Source organism: Podarcis vaucheri (assembly GCF_965113315.1).
Source record: "Podarcis vaucheri genome assembly, chromosome: Z".
NCBI classification, from domain to species: domain Eukaryota; kingdom Metazoa; phylum Chordata; class Lepidosauria; order Squamata; family Lacertidae; genus Podarcis; species Podarcis vaucheri.
The window spans coordinates 33,132,589-33,150,442 of record NC_138758.1 but is presented as its reverse complement, the minus strand read 5'-3'; the positions used below and the strand labels follow the sequence as shown (position 1 = coordinate 33,150,442).

Genomic DNA, 17,854 nt, shown 5'->3' with positions numbered 1-17,854 from the left:
GTGGGGGTCTCTGGGGACCCTTTGGGGTCGGTTCTTCTTACAGCATTGGTTGGCTGCTGAACTTGGATCTGAGAAGGAGGTATTCTCCCCCCATGCCAAGCAGGAGTTGCCCAAAGGAGGCATACAAGGCACCATCCAGCCACTTTAGGGACTCCACTTTAGATTTGTGTAGGGTTTACTCCATCCTGGCTAATAAAAGCAAGCTGGGAAGGGCTGGGCAATGGGCTCTGTGGGGCAGTGAATGCTTCCCTCTGTGAGGGAGCCTTCCCAGACCTGCTGAAAGAGGTGGTCATTAAACTGCTTCTTAAAAAAACATCTTTAGACCCGGCCAATATGGCCAACTATCGCCCAGTCTCAAATCTTCCATTCTTGGGCAAGGTGATTGAGCGGGTGGTTGCTGAACAACTCCAAGCATGCCTGGAGGATGCGGACCATTTGGATCCCTTCCAGTCGGGATTCAGGCCTCATCGTGGGACTGAAACTGCCTTGGTTACACTGGCCGATGATCTCCAGCGGGCTAGGGACAAAGTTGTGCTGGATCTGTCAGCGGCCTTTGATACCATTGACCATAACATCTAGGGGAGCTGGGGGCACTGTTATACAGTGGTTCCGCTCCTTCCTCCTGGGCCGTGTTCAGAAAGTGGTGGTGGAGGATGAATGTTCAGGCCCCTGGGCTCTCACTTGTGGGGTGTCTCAGGGTTCCGTCCTTTCCCCCATGCTTTTCAACATCTATATGAAGCCGCTGGGAGAGATCATCGGGGTTTGGGCTGGGTGTTAATCAGTATGCGGATGATACCCAGCTCTACATCTCTTTCAAATCAGAACCAGTGAAGGTCCTGTGTGAGTGTCTGGAGGTGGTTGGAGGATGGATGGCAGCTAACAGATTGAGGTTGAATCCTGACAAGACAGAAGGACTGTTTTGGGGAGACAGGAGGTGGGCAGGTATGGAGGACTCCCTGGTCCTGAATGGGGCAACTGTGCCCCTGAAGGAGCAGATGCGCAGCCTAGGAGTAATTTTGGACTCACAGCTGTCTATGGAGGTGCAGGTCAGTTCTGTGTCCAGGGCAGCTGTGTACCAGCTCCATCTGGTACGCAGGCTGAGACCCTACCTGCCCACAGACTGTCTCACCAGAGTGGTGCATGCTCTAGTTATCTCCTGCTTGGACTACTGCAATGTGCTCTACCCTTGAAGGTGACTCGGAAACTGCAATTAATCCAGAAAGCAGCAGCTAGACTGGTGACTTGGAGTGGCAGCCGAGACTATATAACACCGGTCCTGAGAGATCTGCATTGGCTCTCAGTACGTTTCCGAGCACAATTCAAAGTGTTGCTGCTGACCTTTAAAGCCCTAAACAGCCTCGGTCCTGTATACCTGAAGGAGCATCTCCACCCCCATCGTCGAACCGGACACTGAGGTCCAGCGCCAAGGGCCTTCTGACGGTTCCCTCACTGCAAGAAGTGAAGTTACAGGGAACCAGGCGGAGGGCCTTCTTGGTAGTGGTGCCCGCCCTGTGGAATCCCATCCCATCAGATGTCAAAGAGATAAACAACTATATGACATTTAGAAGACATGTGAAGGCAGCCCTGTTTAGGGAAATTTTTAACGACTGATGTTTTAATGTATTTTTAACCTTCTGTTGGAAGCTGCCTAGAGCGGCTGGGGAAGAAATAAATAAATAAATAAATAAATAAATAAATAAATAAATAAATAATAATAATAATTAACCTTTTCCCAGCGTGTATAAGGTGGCATATAATTAATAAATTATGACAATTTTTCATTGCACAGAGTTGATAGGTCTGTGGGAGGAGACTCTTCTGGGCTTTGTCCCAGAGGCCAGCAGGCAAAAAGATGATTTGCTTTATTCATTGCATCTATTTATATCCTGCCTTCCAAGGCGGCTTCTAAGTTTCCTGGTGCTGCATTTTGGGCCCTTTTCCAGTTTGGGTTGATGTTTTGATGACCTTGAGGCTCTCCTGTTCTGCTGGCAGCACATGATCTGTGGGGGCAAGGAGGGGGCTGGCACCAGCTCAGAATGTTTGTACAGCATTTGCTGCAGTGAGGCTGGAGATGCAGCAGTAGGAGCAGACTCTGTTGGCGGTGGAGGCGGCTGTTGTTCAGCTCTCCTGGAGCAGCGCCAGGCTCTGTGCTGGGTGGCTGGGGCTGCTCTTTGCCCAGTTTAGAGTGCCTCTTTGTTCCTGGCTCCCTTATTGCTGTTGTTTGGCCTCAGGACCTGTGGGTCGTGCCCAGCCAAACATTTTGCCTACCCTCACCTGGGCATTGGGGCCCTCCCTATCCCTCTACCCAGGGAGAGAATGGCTTTAAGCAGCTGGGTGGGGTTAGGTGGTATGCTTACTAGGGAAGACTGATAGGCCCTGACAGTAAAAGTCCAGGCTGAGAGACTTCTCCCTTCACTCTGACTGTATTGGCTTAATCCACAACCCAGTGTCCTCTGATAATTTTAGACTACAACTCCCATCAGCCCTAACCCACCTCAAAGTAGACCTATCCTACATGGATTTTGCCATTAGTTGTATTTTTGGGTTTGGGGTCAGGAACCTCCATGTTGTGGCATAGTCTACCTTTGAGTACCATACCTTTGATGAAGGCGACATCGGAAGGACCACTGCTGCTTTTGCTCCAAGGCCAGATAATAGACAGACAGCATCAATTATTTGAAAGATTTTGAGATGTTCTTTTCTAATGGCAGGAGCTGTTTGATAGTGAAAAAAGTGACATTGGAAGGTGGTGGACTGTTCTTAGTCGAAAGTTTCTTTAGCAGAGGTTGCATGGCCACCCATCAGGGATGCCAAGGGGGTGGACCTGGTGGACTAGATTTGCTTTGGTGGGGGGGGGGCATTCCAACATCATCCTTGGAAACACACTTCTTTCAGCAGGATGAAAGACCATTATCAAACTTTGGGGCAAGAGCTGGAAAACCCAGATACTTAAAATGGCTTGTTGGAGTTTGGCATCACACTTTGGGTGCAAGTTAATGAGGTGGGGGGAGGGGAAGGAATTGCTCATTCAGTATTAGTACCAATATCTATACCTGAGCCAATAAGGAATGCAAAAGCTTTGGCTCCCCCCCCCATTAGATTTCCGCCTTTTCCTTTTCTTTCTTCCTTAATTTTGTTTGTTCTTTTTGTGACATAGACTACCTGCCTACCTCTGCTTCCCCCCTTTTGTTTGTAATAATAGCATCAGACTTGAAATATGGATGCCTTCTGAAATATTTCCTGTCATGCCATCAATCAGATATATATTTACAGTCATTCATTAAACTAGAGTGTACATTTCATCCCTTCCTCCTTGGAATATTAATGCTGCTTCTGGCTGAAATGCTGTGTGAATATTCAGGTGGGGGTGAGGAATCAATCCCTGCACCAGCAATGATGTCACTCTGAGCTACAATCAAGCATTCTGTTCAAAAAACCAAAACCCAATTGGCATTGCAAAGTCCAATGTATATTGATTGCTATAGGGGAAATCTACAAGGTGGAGGAGAGAGATTTTGGCTTCGCTTTTTGTAGTTGAGGGCTGATGCTCTGGTTAACATTCTGGTTTTTTAAAGTAATATGATAACCTTGTAATAAGGCCATATGCTGTGTGTGTGTAGATGGTCTGTGACTATCTTCCTGCGACCATGCAGGGCTGAGAGCTGTCTTCAGAGGATTGTCTTTCTATTGAGGAGAGAGCATAGCACAGCAGTCTTTGGCTGCAGTTGGCTTCAATGGCCAAGGCTTACTTCTTAATTGTCTGCTTTGCCCCTCCCCACCCAGTAATGGGGTCTCTTCTCCTTCCTCATTTTTTGAATGCTATACAGTGGTACCTCGGGTTACATATGCTTCAGGTTACAGACTCTGCTAACCCAGAAATAGTACCTCGGGTTAAGAACTTTGCTTCAGGATGAGAACAGAAATTGCATGGCGGCGGCACGGCAGCAGCGGGAGGCCCCATTAGCTAAAGTGGTGCTTCAGGTTAAGAACAGTTTCAGGTTAAGAACGGACCTCCAGAATGAATTAAGTACGTAACCAGAGGTACCACTGTATTTGCACTCCATGTATGACTCCTGCTGTTGATTGGGAGCCCACCTCAAGTGTTGTTTTCTTCATTTTTTGGCACCAATTGCATCAAATGTTTTGGGATGTGTCAGGGTGCTTGATTACAGATTGGAGGCTTATTAAGTATAAAGAAATTGAGAGTCTGAAGAAGCTCCAGGTCAAGGCAGCAGACAATCTTATCATTGGAGGATCAAATAGGAATCCAAATGCATCTGGAGATCTGCCCTGGATCCACCAGGACCCAAACATTGCTGTGTTTATAATTAAAACGCCCCCTTGCACGTGGAAAGTACCGTATTTTTCACCCCATAGGATGCACTGGCCCATAGGACGCACCTAGGTTTTTTTTGGGGGGGGAGAAATAAAGATTTTTTTTATTTCCCCCCCCCAGGTGCGGGGCTGGGGCGGGGGAAGCCTGAGCTTCCCCCGACCCCAGCCCCCAGAACAGGCAGCTTTCCGCAAGCCTTGGGAGATCGGCGCGATTTCCCGCCGGCCTCCCACGGCTTGCGGATATCTGCCTGAAGCCCAAACCAGGTTGGGGAACAGCGGGATGGGGCGCTCCACCTCCCCGCTGTCCCCTGAGCTTGTGGGGCTGCCGGCGGGGAGAAGCGCGCTTCTCCCCATCGCCAGCCTCCAGATCAGGTCGGGAGACAGCGGGAAGGCACGCTGCGCGCTTCTCCTCACTGCCAGCCCCACAAGCTGGGGGACAGCGGGGAGGCGCAGCGCGTCTTCCCGCTGTCCCCCGACCTGGTTTGGAGGCTTCCTGAGGCTCCCAAGGCTTCAGCGAAAGCCTGCATTCGCTCCATAGGACGCACACACATTTCCCCTTCATTTTTTTGTAGGGGAAAAAGTGTGTCCTATAGGGCGAAAAATACGGTACATTTAGGTACCTTGTCAATGTGAATCTAGGGCATGCCCTCTCTACATGTAAATACAAATTTTTTTAAAAATATAATTTTACAGTGTATTGATGTGATTCCACGCTGTTTCTCTAAATGCTGGGTGTTAATGAAATTCCTCATCCTTTAGCAGTTTTTGAAGCAACACATTATTATTTTTAAAATCCTCTAGCATGGCAAGTAGCTTGAAATGCAGAAATGTCTACGCTGTGGAAATTGAGGAAAAAGGTGCTTGGAGGCATCCTCTCCTGAGGAAGACTTTTCAGAGGGGCTGATCTGTACAATTCTTGAAGCAAAACCAGCACTAGATCCATTGTCGTTAGAACTGAAGCTGCTCTTCCATAGTTAGCAACACCAGGCTGAGCTAGTGGGCCACACAGTTCATTGTCTTTCTATTTACATTCCAGTCATTTTTATTCTTCATCTTCTATTTGATTTAATTAATAAAATAAACCAAAGATAAGGAGCATAATAAATCCTGTAATGGAAGGCTGAAAGCAGCATAAATTGTATATGATGCTTGAACTTACTGTTCTAAAACATTACAAAAAATGCCTATTTCCCCATGAACCTGTTAGGCTGGTTTGCATGTACAGTATCCTTTTTTTGATAAGTTAGCATAGTCATATGAACCAGGTTTTCTCAGTCCATTCAGACATAGTAGGAGATAAGTGTGACCCTCCCCATTTTTAGCTATTATGCTCTTAGCAGTAGTTAAAAGGTTAAACACTATTTATTCATCACTTTCTGAAATAACATATTTTAGATAACCAATCAGAAATATTTTAGGTTCTAAGGGTTTATGATATCCTAACATATCACATATAGTATTAGCCTGATCAGATTTCTAGAGTATTCTATTTGAGAATAATTCCAAAAATGTGTATATAGTCTGCTTTATTTAATCCACATCACCAACATTTATCTGATCGTAACGTATATCTGAATTTGTATCAAGCCATGTACCATATTTTTCCGTGTACAAGACGCCCCCATGTATAAGACGCCCCATTTTGGGGACTCCAAATTAAGAAAACACCTCTCAGCACTACCTGTGTATAAAACGAGCCCCAATTTTAAACCTTTTTTTGGTAAAAAAACTTGCGTCTTATACAGTGGTACCTCTGGTTATGAACTTAATTCGTTCCGGAGGTCTGTCCTTAACCTGAAACCATTCTTAACCTGAGGTACCATTTTAGCTAATGGGGCCTCCTGCTACCGCCGCACGATTTCTGTTCTCATCCTGGGGCAAAGTTCTTGACCCGAGGTACTACTTCCAAGTTAGCGGAGTCTGTAACCCGAAGTGTTTGTAACCCGAGGTGTTTGTAACCTGAGGTACCACTGTACACAGAAAAATACAGTAAATTACCATGTGCATGTCTGCTTTTCTCATTTCTGGCCCTATGCCCAAGTGACCACCCCTGGAGGCTGCTTGGATGGGGCAGGGGACTACCCAGAGGCAGAAAAAGGGCAGAACACTTTTTTTGGGGGGGGGGCTTACAATTGCTGCCTCTTCCTCCTCTGATTTGGAAGCAAAAGATGGGTGTTGGTGGTCATAGGATCCACCCCCCTCCGCAAGGCCTTCCTGGTGCAAATCTTGCTATCTTTTTGATGCCAAGTAAGCACTTTCCTTTGATGGAGTGGTGATGGTAGTTATTTATTTATTGCTTTTCTATCCCACCTTCTTCTGGAAATTCTGCTTTTATTATTATTATTTTACTGTATGGTTTTATATTGTTGTAAATCCATATATTTCCATGACACATCAGTATATAAATATTTTAATTAATAAATAAAGGTGCTCAAGGGCGCCTATACATTCCCCCCCCCTCCATATTATCCTCACAACAACCCTGTGAGGTAAGTTAGGCAGTGAGTGTGGATTAAATAACTCACATTAATTTCTAGAGGGTCATAAGGTTTTAAGATGATGGAGATAAAGCAACTGTTAAGTTTGGTTTTAAAAGTTGTACCCTGCATGGAAAAGTGGCTCTTAATTAATCTGTGATCTGGCTTTACTCTGAGTAGTACTAGCAATGGGTGCACATACCTCTTCATATTATTAGGCTGATAACTCCTTGAGGTCTTTCTAGCCAGGATATCCCCCTCACCCCTCTCTGTTCAGGCAGTTTTGAAACCCCTTTCTCTTCTATGGCCGGGGCGGGGAGGCTCCCCCCCCGTGAGCCCCCCCTACCCCCAGTAACTAACACTGGGTGGGTGTGGGGGTGTGCCGCCTCCCACCCGCCCCCGTCAGTGTTGTGGGGCTGAGCGAGTAGAGGCTGAGCGGCTAGGCGCCCCCCCCCGCCGCGCCTGCCTCCCCCCTCCTCCTCCACGATCACTTCCTGCCTCCAGCCGGGAGGAGCTGCCGCCGGGGAAGAAGGAAGGAAAGGAGGAGGAGGGGGAGGAGGGCCCCGCCGCTGGCCCCACAGGTAAGCCGTCCGCCTCCAGTCTTACCTTTCCCCAGGAGGGGGGGTGTCTCTCTCTCCCCCCGCTTCAACCCCGCTTGCTCTCGCGCACTGAGTGGGGAGAGGGCGTCAGCTGCCAACCTCCCAGGCACTGCCCTGCGCCCCCTCTTATGTCACCCGAGTCTTCCCCACACCCTAGAAGAGGACAGGACAGGATAGTAGAGATTCCCCAGCGACACAGCTGATTTCCTCTTCGCATTCCCCCATATGAAGGGAAATCTGCAAGGGGGGGGGGGACCCGAACTCGAGCACAGCTTGTCCTTTTCCCAAAGTGGTCCAGGACGACTGTGTCTGCTGGGAGCCAGGCTGCTGCTCGTGTGGGGGACTCTGGAGGTTGGGGGCTTTTGTGCCCCATTACGGAGAGGGCGTAGTCTGGGGTGCGGGGTGGGGACACCTGAGTGCTGGTTGTCCAGGTGCTGCTTCTCCCGCCCTCTCCCCTGGCCGCGGGGGCTGTTGGGAGTTGGAGCGCAGCAGCACCTGCTTCCCCACCTCCCCGACAGTCGCCTCTTTTGCGTCCCTCCACACCTGCTCTTTGAAGAGAGGCACCGCAAATTCCCTTCTCTTTTTGTAGGGGGATGGGGGGCAATTTAGGACTCCTTTCCCTGACACCTTCACCTGCCTGCTCTGCCAGCTGAGCACCTCCTTGCCAGTTCAGTGTCAAAGTCTGGGAAGGGAGAGCAGCACCCCCTGTCTCAGGACCCCTGAAAGGACAAGCGGCCCTAGACAGCCCACAACTGGTAAGTGTTCCTCTTGGAGACCATCCCTCAATCCTTTTCTTTGCTGGAAGAAGGGGGATGCAGGCAGAAGGAGCAGCCCTCCATACCTGTTGCATCCCTTTCTGGGGTGAGGGAAGTGGTCCTCATCGGTTCAGGAGTTCTGTTCTGCTTCTCTTCACCTGCGCATGCCCCCCTCCCCTCTGTAAGAATTCTTTGGAGGGTTATGTCTGGTAGATTCTTCTTTGAATACAATTAGCTCAGTGTGTTAATCAAATTAACAGAGCAGCTGGATAATGGGTGCAAGAGATGGTCAGCAAGCAAAAAATGGCGTATTGGCTGTCACTTTGCAGGACAGGATGGTGTAAGTTTCCAAAGGCTAGAAAGAGCCAGAGGGCTAGTGTATTACACACACACACACACACACACACACACACACACACTTCCTCCTCCTTCACTGAGGTGAGCTGCTTAGATATTTCTTACCTCAGCATTTTGATGGACCTTGCACTTTAAATGCTTTTAGAGAAGGAGGAGGATTTTGGCAGGTGTTGCCAGGACATACCTGGCAAATGCACCCTCAAGGGCAAGACAGTTGAGGACTTCACAGAGGGGTCTGTGCGTGTTCTTAGTTCCAAAGATGTACAGATAGAAAGATTCTCAGTGTAAGGAACTGGTGTGTTGTTGGAGGTGGACTAGAGAGGAGTTGGGCAACTGGTAGACAGACACTGGTGCTTTTCAAGAAAAGTAACCTTGGTGTTCTGGAAGAATTTGCCTATGTTGCGCAGTTTTAAAAGATTGGTTTCTTTACTGGAAATAATTTGACAATTGGAGTAGAAATATGTTGTTTTTTCATTTCTTAGTCTTTCTCTCCAAATCTCTTTACACCCTTGGATGGAAGTGGCTTCCTCAAAATTTGCCAATGGGCAGCGTGACTGACCAGCAGGTGTGATTCTGCTCCCCTATGGTCAATGTAGATGCCTCATGGGAAAAGGACTTCTCAGAATTTCTTAAGGCTGTTTTGTTTTAATGAATACCTGATTTTAGTTTAGGAGCAGTGGTGCACCATCTGAGAAGATGGTGTGGCACATGTGGAAGTTTATTTAGGAAGGGCAGGAGGAGAGCTATTAGAATTTGATAGTGCTGTATATTGTCCCAGTTGATCAAGAATACACTTCCTGGCCTCAGCAGACGTGTGTGTGTTTGTGTGTTTTCTTGGATTCCAAGTCAGATAAGTGCCTTTCCCAGTGCTGGTGTGTTCCTGAACATGCTGTGGTTAAAAATGCATTTGGTGCCCCAGGACTCCTCCAAATGGTTCAGCTTCTGTGAAAAGGAGGGGGGCACTGTACTCCAGTACGTGAGTCTCTGTGCTGCGGCAGCAAAGTACAGAAGCACTTAAAAATGACGTGGATCCATTACATGCTGCTCCGTTAATTGGGAGACTGACTTGTGTGTTTCCTCCTCTTTGGGAGGCATTTTGCAGGGCTGTGCGGATTGATGCCCTGGCTGCATGCCCAGGGTTGGTCTTGTGACATGAGGAATTGATGAGCTGGTACACGCTCTTACCTTTTGCTAACTGAAATATTAAAGAGCAGTTGAAGTTGAATTTGGTAAACATAGTGGAATTTATGGCTGTTCTCTTCCTGTCAAAGCTGCTCCTATGAATTAGTATTCTGCTGCCTGAGCAAAATATTTTCCTGTCATGCAGTTTCTGGGCCTGACTCTTGTGATTTTCACAGCATTCACAGTTTGTGTTTATAGGACGATTTTACAAATTTCCACAAATCTTTAACAAACATACCTGGCCTCAACCTGTACAGAGGAGACACTCCTGAGCCCTGAATTGTTAGTTTCAGGAACAACGTGGAGTTTTCTGGCACAAGTTTGTAGTTTTTGTGGACTTACGGTAGGTCTCCATTAGGGTCATGAAGTGTTATGCAAAGCTTCAAATAAAGGTACACTTCAGATTTCACTTTAAAGGCTTTTAAAACAGAAATTGTGCCAAATTGTAGTAATGTTTGTAGAGTGAGGAGAGTTTTCCCAAGCATGACAACTCTCACTTTTATTACTTTCAACATAGTCATATAGAAATATTTGCGCCTAGCTCTGAAGGAAAGAGAGGGTAGTGATTTCTTCACTGGGGGCTGTTTGGATGTGATGTTTTCCTGGGCTTTTGGCTTTAGATTTGTGTCCAAGCTTGCCATCCAAATATGCTTCTTTGTTCTGTGGGCTTTGCTTCTAAATGTTTAGGCTCCAGCTGTTGTGTGGTCTCTGGGGAAAACGAAGTTGTACTGCTGGATAAGCATTTAATGGTTATTGTATTTGTATTTGTTTAGAAACCAATAAAATGGTTTTTTCCAAAAATAAAAAGTTGGAGGGGTAGCTTTGGGGTATTGCTCACAGTTTCAGATGTAAGGAAAATGATATCTGTGCAACAGGGCGAGGGTGGTGCTACTGGAAGAGATCCCACTCTGGTGCATTTGTTCACTCCTTTGTTCCATAACCCAGAGTCATCAGAAGCCAGATGAAGTTAAAGAGCAAAGACCTGCACCATTTTTTGCAGGTGCTCAGCCTTTACAGTGGATGGGTGTAGCTTCAGAACCCCTGCTGTGTGCCCTGAGTCTCCTATAACCTTAAATAGCAGTCCTCTCCAGGTGGATCTTGGAGGCCTTAACAGGGCCCAGTGGCAGACATGATCCTATGAAGTATGCTTGGCCCCACTTATCTAGTGTTAGAAATGTGGAGGTGCTAGAAGGAGCATCATTTACATTCTGGTGCTCCACCCAGGCAAGAGCTAGTGGCTCAGGTCTGCTCTAGTTGTGACTTTGGGGCAGTCATCAACGGCAGCCCTAAGCAGCACTTGGTGCTGACAGACACCACCAAATATGGGGGGTAAAAGGAGGCAGCGATGGGAGGCAGTGAAGGAAATGAAGGGCTGTGCTCTTCCCTCCAACCAGTGGCTTGTACCTCTTGTTATTACTTCATTCCCTTGCCTTGTTTAAGTTCTATGCAACAGCAGATGGCTGCAGAGAGAATTGTACATTTTTTGTTAATTCCTCTCTTAAACTCTGCTGGTGCCTCTGAGGCCAGCTGAGAGCATCTTGTGCAAATTGCTGGCTTAACATTTTCCTTGTTGTGAGTTGACTCTTCTTTCTGTGGGGCTCGATCTTGACAGCACAGTTTATCTCCTGTTTTAGGGGGGCTTTGCTAACAAGACTTGAATGAAGCGATTTCAAATATGAAAATTAAAACATGATTAGTAATCGAGAGAGTGATTGTTCAGCCAGCTAACAAGAGAGCACAAACCTCCCAGGGTCCTTTCCTTCCCCATCTGACCTGCCATTACATCCCAGTGACAAGGCTTTTGATAATCTCTGTGCCAATTTTTTTGTAGCAAATCCAAGGCCAGCCCAGGTTTTTCTTTCCAATGAGATCATTTGCAAAATATGTTTCTCCCTTGCTGCAGGCATATTTCACTGTGTCACTTGCCAGTGCTCATTTGCTGGGAACTGTGATTCATTAGCCAAGGCTGTCTTCTTCTTCATCATCATCTTCATCTTCATCTTCTTCTTCATTTTGTTTAATTTTTCAAAGGGAAGTCACAAAAATATATACCTTGGGATGATTCTTCATAGTGATTACTGTATGTATGCGAATCTAATGCACAATGCACCTCCATTTTCAAAACCTTGAAACCAAAGAAGTATTTGTGGTGAATGTAAATGCGCCAATAAACCTAATGTGCACCCTAATTTTCAAGACTTAGTTTGGCCGGAAAAAGGTGTGCATTACGTTTGAGTAAATACGGTAAATCGTGTGTAATGTTTTGTTCCATGACCTGGCTTGCTTGTCAGGGGGAAAACTGCCTCCACTCTTGGAACTGTTGTTCCCTGATGTTTGTTGGGACCTGTGATTTGGCCGAAAGTTGGGGCCAGGCCTTCCTAGGCAAGACCACAAACAAGTGACCTTTCACCTCTTGAGCACATGGCTCACTGCCTGCAAAGCGGGATGGAAGTAAGAGCTGCCCATATAAAACATGATCCTGAGGCTTAGTACAGCTGTGATCCAGGTTGCTGCAGGGCTAGGAGCAGCTGCCTTTGGCATTCAGGGGGAGCCTGAAAGCTCCATCTCCAAACAGTGAAGCAATTACTCTTGTGTTTCTTATCTCCCTGGTCTCAAAACCCATAAGTCCTGGAAGCTCACAGATCCTTATCAAGTCCCCCCCCCTTTTTGAATGCACACATTTACTTCAGCCATTTAAGTTTGCCATGGAAGAGAAATTTCTGAAGGAGGGAGAAATCTGAGCAGTGCCTTTTCTAGGTCAGCCTGCCTTTTATTTATTCATGCATATTTTCTGCTTCATCCAAAGGGTTTGAAGCTTTTCAATAAAATGCATAAATAATACTCCTCCAGTATTATTAGTCTTGTTATTATTTATTTAATTATTATTATTATTATTATTATTATTATTATTATTATTATTATTAATTTGCTTTTGGGTCACAGAATGAAATCTTCTGAAAATTTCATCCTGTCCCACCTGTCAAGAGCCCCATGAATTGAGAGGAGAGGCAGGCTCCTCCTCTTCATCTTTCTCTTCCTTCTCTGCCTCATGAAGAGAGTCATCGAGGAGGGCAGAGCAGTGTTCAAAATTCACCAGGTGCCAGGTGACCAAGTGAAGATGCCCAGGCACCAAGATGGCTTACATCTCCACGATCTGGAGGTGCATGCTTGGGGATCCTTCAATCTTGCCTGTTTTCACACGTTAACAACTAATCCCGAAGAATTCTATCAGTGATATTTTGTCTGCACAATCAGAATGAATTTCAGGAACAAAAAGCCGTATTGAAAAATAGAAGTTTCAAGCTGTCTGGCCCCAACATGGCAACTAGACATTCTGTTTTGGTGTCTATAACCCTGGTTTAAGGAGTTGTTTGGCACCTAGTTTATATATCTGAGTTTCTAACACTGGTGCAGAGGCCAGATCTCCAGGGATTTCAGGGACAGTTTGCTCCAGTGAATGTCTAAATGGACTTTTTCAGGGTAAGGGATGGGAACTACAACCTGCAGAATGGTAGCTTTGCAGTGGCTGTGTTTAGCACTCTGCACATACTCACAGGCATAGTCTACTTGCTCTGGGCACAGAGATACCGGGGTCCCCTTTATGCTTTCTTAAGAAAGAAGCTGGATTACTTATTGCTTGGTGCCCATGAAAAGGACTGAAAAAGAACACACAAACCCATATGTGTTGGCGGGGATAGGAGAGAGTGGCATGGTTTCTGGGACTCACAGTAGCCAGTGAAATCACACAAGGCTCTTTGGGCCTGGTTTTGTGTGCTCAAAACCTGCTGCACCAAAATAATATGAAACTCTTCCAGGGATCATAGCGGGGAATCTGCTTTGTGAGATTTGCAAAGATTCAGCCACTGTTTCGCTTCATGGTCTGCCTGGTTGCCACCCAGGTTCATGACATTCTTTAACTGTAGCCCTGCACCTGGCTACCAAAGAAAAAAGAAAAAAAGCAAGGGGGGGGGAAAGCTGGGGATTGGAGGATATTTCAGCCCCTCTCCTAAATCTTGCACCTTGTTTTAGAATTAGCATGTGGGACAAATGAAGCATTTCTTTCCTTTTGGGTCTGTAAATTGCTCTTTTGCTTAATATAAGTACACGGCATGCAGCTTAATGTCTGAAGTAATAATAAAGCAAAGGAGCCTCTTTGCAGCGCAGCAAAGCCCTTGCTTGCTTTTGCATTTTTTATCCTCCTGCCCACCTGTTCACCAGCAGTGCCCCCAATATGATGCCTTCCCAAATATCCCTAGGCGGACAGAGGAGTCTTCTGCCTGGCAGCTACTTCTACCCCTTGTTATCAGTGAATTCCTCTGCCTACCTGCCATGTTTGCATGTCTACAAAGGGTGCAGCGTTTCTCCCCATATTTTCCTTCCCAGCAAGCTTGTGGGGTAGGCCAGCCTGAGAGGCAATGACTGGCCTTGAAATCACCCAGTGAGCTCCATAGTTGAATGGGAATTGATCCTGGGGCCCTACCCCACCCCCACTTGGCCATAGTCCTCCACTTACAGCATACTTGATCTTCTGAAGTGTTGCCTTTTCCAGAATCTTCATATCTGGAAGCACTTTGATGCCCAGTTTTAATGCATCTCTGCAAGAGAGCAGAGTTAAGGTTGCAACCCTAAATTTGAATTTCCTGATGCTTGCAGAAACGTTTTCTGTTTTTAATGCACCATAGATTACTAGGCTTGTTTCAGTTCTCATTATGGACTTAAATTCTGTTAAATGTTGGAGGGGTTCTTTTGTTCTCAGCAGTTTTCCTCTTGTTGTTTTTTTTGAAGACTGTAAAATCATTAGTGTGAAGGAAGATTAAAAAGATGCATAACAATTAAAATGTTAATGCTGCCTGCATTTCTGACTTCTGAAGCTGCTCAAGCATCTTGGACCATCTTCTCTTCCTCCCCTTCTCATCTTAACTGCACAATTTTTATTCTGCACTGACCCCCTGCTGAGCCAGTTATCCTGAAATGGGAACACAGACACACACATTTGGGGAGTGGGGGACTTCAAGGCAACAAGCCCTGGGTCCTGTTGGTCCCCAAGGGACACCTGCCTGCCACCTCCCACTCAGTCCTGCTCTTACAGGTGGCAGTATTGGCTCTCAGGACGCATTGGTGCTGCCACAGGCTGCCTGCCCACCAGCTGTGGCAGGGCCTGCTCCCTTCCTCTCTGCCTTACACTTTGCCCCAATCTCATTAGCAGCTCTCCCTTCTGCAGGGCCAGTGGGAAGACACACCAAGTGCCTCTGTCTAAGCACCAGGTCCAACAACTCCCAGAGTTAGCAATTGGGATCTGCAAGGGGGAGGTGTAAGCTGCCAGCAGGGAAGGAGATTCCCCCCTCCCACCAATGCTGGTTTGTCTTTGAAGTTGCATTTTTGCCTGAAATGTATGGTCTTCCAGATCTGATTGACATCTTGGACTCTTGGGATTGCCTTTGAATAACTTGCTTGGATGTTTGAGTTCCTTTATTTTTATTTTTATGTACAGTATTTAAATTGTTATCCCACTTAACCCCAAAATTGTGTCTCCAGCTGCCAGCCACGTGCAGGGAGACGTTCCCAAAACTGTTTTATGGATGTAGAATGACAACATCTGAAACAGCAATCCAAGAATGCCAGTGAATTTGGCCGCAGCCTTTGCTGCTCCTGATTTTATAAATTCCCTCTTTCTCAAATAGTGAAGAAAACAAACTGATCCATCTGTTCTTTGCATTGGTGAAGATCTCATGACAACTGTGCAGCCATTTAGTGGTTATTGCTCAAACCTCTCTTGAAGCAGATATTACAGTCATACCTTGGGTTGAAGTAGCTTCGGGTTAAGCATTTTTGGGTTGCGCTCCATGGTTTTGCCGCTCGCCAATGCACAGGCGCTCAAAATGACATCACGTGCGGAAGCGGCGAATCACGACACGCGCGGACGCGGGTTGTGTTCACTTCAGGATGTGAACAGGGCTCCGGAACAGATCCCGTTCACATCCAGAGGTACCACTTTAAAAGGTAAAGGTAAAGAGACCCCTGACCATTAGGTCCAGTCGTGACCGACTCTGGGGTTGCGGCGCTCATCTCGCTTTCTTGGCCAAAGGAGCCCACTGTACTATCTCACAAAGTCCCATACATAATTTGGGGGAGGGGCCACTAGACACAGGGGACTCAAAAATCTCTTATGGAATCAGCCAGCCTCTTTTGTCCGAGATGCCAGCAGATCTCACATCATAAGAAACTGGTGGTCCTTATGATGCAACAAGACTTTTTGCTGTTTTCTGCAACAGAATGGCACAATGACCCTTCAGGAAATTCTTTTCTGAGTTTGGCATTCCATGTGAGCTGGAATAATGTTTTAATGAAACATTAAAAATATACAACAAAAATGGAACAATTTTCATATAAATCACAAGATGTATAACAAGGATACAAAACCCCAACAGCAGCACACACACCCTGCCACAAACTCCCCGAAAACAACCCCACAGCCCAGCTTTTAGCAGCTGGAGTCAGTTGGGACCCCACCCTCCCAGGCCAGGTGGAAAAGCATTCTGAAGAGATGTTCAGGATAGCAAAAGCTTTTAGGAAACAGTTGAAAAGTTGCATATATAAAAACAGTCTAAACTTTTGTTGCTTATGTGTGTATATACATATATATGCCCTCAGTTTAAAACAGTGGCACATGCATCCAGTCAGCATAACAGCTTCCCCAGTGCAGGAGGCCCAAGGCCGAAGCTGACGCTTCTTTTGCTTCAAGCTTTGTTTTCCCAGAACCCACAATAGCACAGTTCAGAGAAATGCCAAGGCTGGCTGAGGGCCATTTCAGACAAAACAGGGGCAGTGGAGTATGTGTGTCAGATGTAGGGGGCTCAAGGGGCCTCCTAGGAGTGGTGTCCAAAATAGGACTCTGTTTTATGAGAGATGGAAAACTGTCAAAAATGGCAGATTTGCCTCCCCATGACTTCCCCTGATATTTCTGAGCTTGAATGAAAGCCTGGGCCATCACCAACACCTTCTTCCTCCCACAATACTTGTTTTTATTAATGCATTAATTAGTGCTCCCCCTTCTCCCTCCCCTCCCCCCCATGCCCATAGAATGGAATCTGCTAAACAAATGGCTCTGAAGATATCCTCTTCCTTATAAGATGTTTGTGTGGTATCATGAATTAGAGGAGCAAGAGGTTTTAATTCAAACACAGTCGCAAGAAGGGATATTTTTCTCCGCTCAGTTTTCTCCTTACATAAATGTTTTCTTTTATAGTGCAAATTACTATGGAGAATGTTTTGACTAAACTTTCCAGGCTTTTCCTGGCACTCTGGAGAAATGACAACTGATTGTTCAGGCTTTGTCAGGGTTCTTGACAAGCCTTTTGCTTCTCCCTCCTGCTCCCAGGGCTCTGACCCCCCTGCCCTGCTCCCTCCAGGTATAATTCTCTACTTGGGCTGTGGGGCTTCCTGAAGGGGCTGCAATCTGCCTCCCCCTCAGTGGCCCAATTCATTCTTGCCCTTTTCCAGATACCTCGCATTGCAAGGGGTTGAAATAGATGGCCTTTCTGATCCCTTCCAGCTCTCGGTCTGTGATTCTATGGGGGAGGCAGCTCTGCAGAATTGGCAGAGTTAGTTTACTGCCCTTGCAATAAATGCATTTTTGATCCCCAAACTAGGGAAGAGTTAATCCTTTTCACATCTACAGTGATACAATTTAAATATTTTTTTCTTCCTCTCTCAGCATGAGAGTAACAGCCAAGAATCTCAATTGGTTATGTAAATTCAAAGCAGAGGCATGATTATTCCAACTTAGTTTAATTTGTGAGTGAATATAATAAAAGGTGTTCTGAAAATGAATTATAATGACGCTTGGTTCAGGCTACTCTTGCATAAAATAAGTGTCCGACTTCTGCCTAGCTGCAGGATGGATGTGTGGGCTACCCCCCCCCTCGTTTGCTCTGCTGTCTCCCCTTCAAAATAAATAAATCAAATTGTGAATTTAATAAATCAAATTGTGAATTGGCATGCAAAATTCCTAGGTTCAACGCCCAATATCTCTAGGTGGGAATGTTCTCTGCTTGAAAACCTGGAAAGTTGTTCCTGCCAGTCAGTGTTGACAGTACTGAGCTAGATGGACCAATAAATCTGACTTGGAAGAAGGCAACTTTCAATGCTC

The 17,854-nt window shown here is 46.3% G+C and overlaps 1 protein-coding gene across 3 annotated transcripts in view; it reads left to right on the top strand.

Moving 5' to 3' along the window:
- Positions 1–17,854, top strand: part of NACC2 (NACC family member 2) — a 59,611-nt gene that overhangs the window by 7,712 nt on the left and 34,045 nt on the right. The window contains exon 1 of one of the 3 annotated variants that reach the window (XM_082208383.1): positions 7,376–7,393. The exons of the other annotated variants lie outside the window; for them this stretch is intronic. The gene's annotated coding sequence lies outside the window, so the exon portion shown is untranslated. Of the gene's footprint in view, positions 1–7,375; positions 7,394–17,854 lie in introns of those variants that run through there. 3 annotated transcript variants of the gene reach the window in all.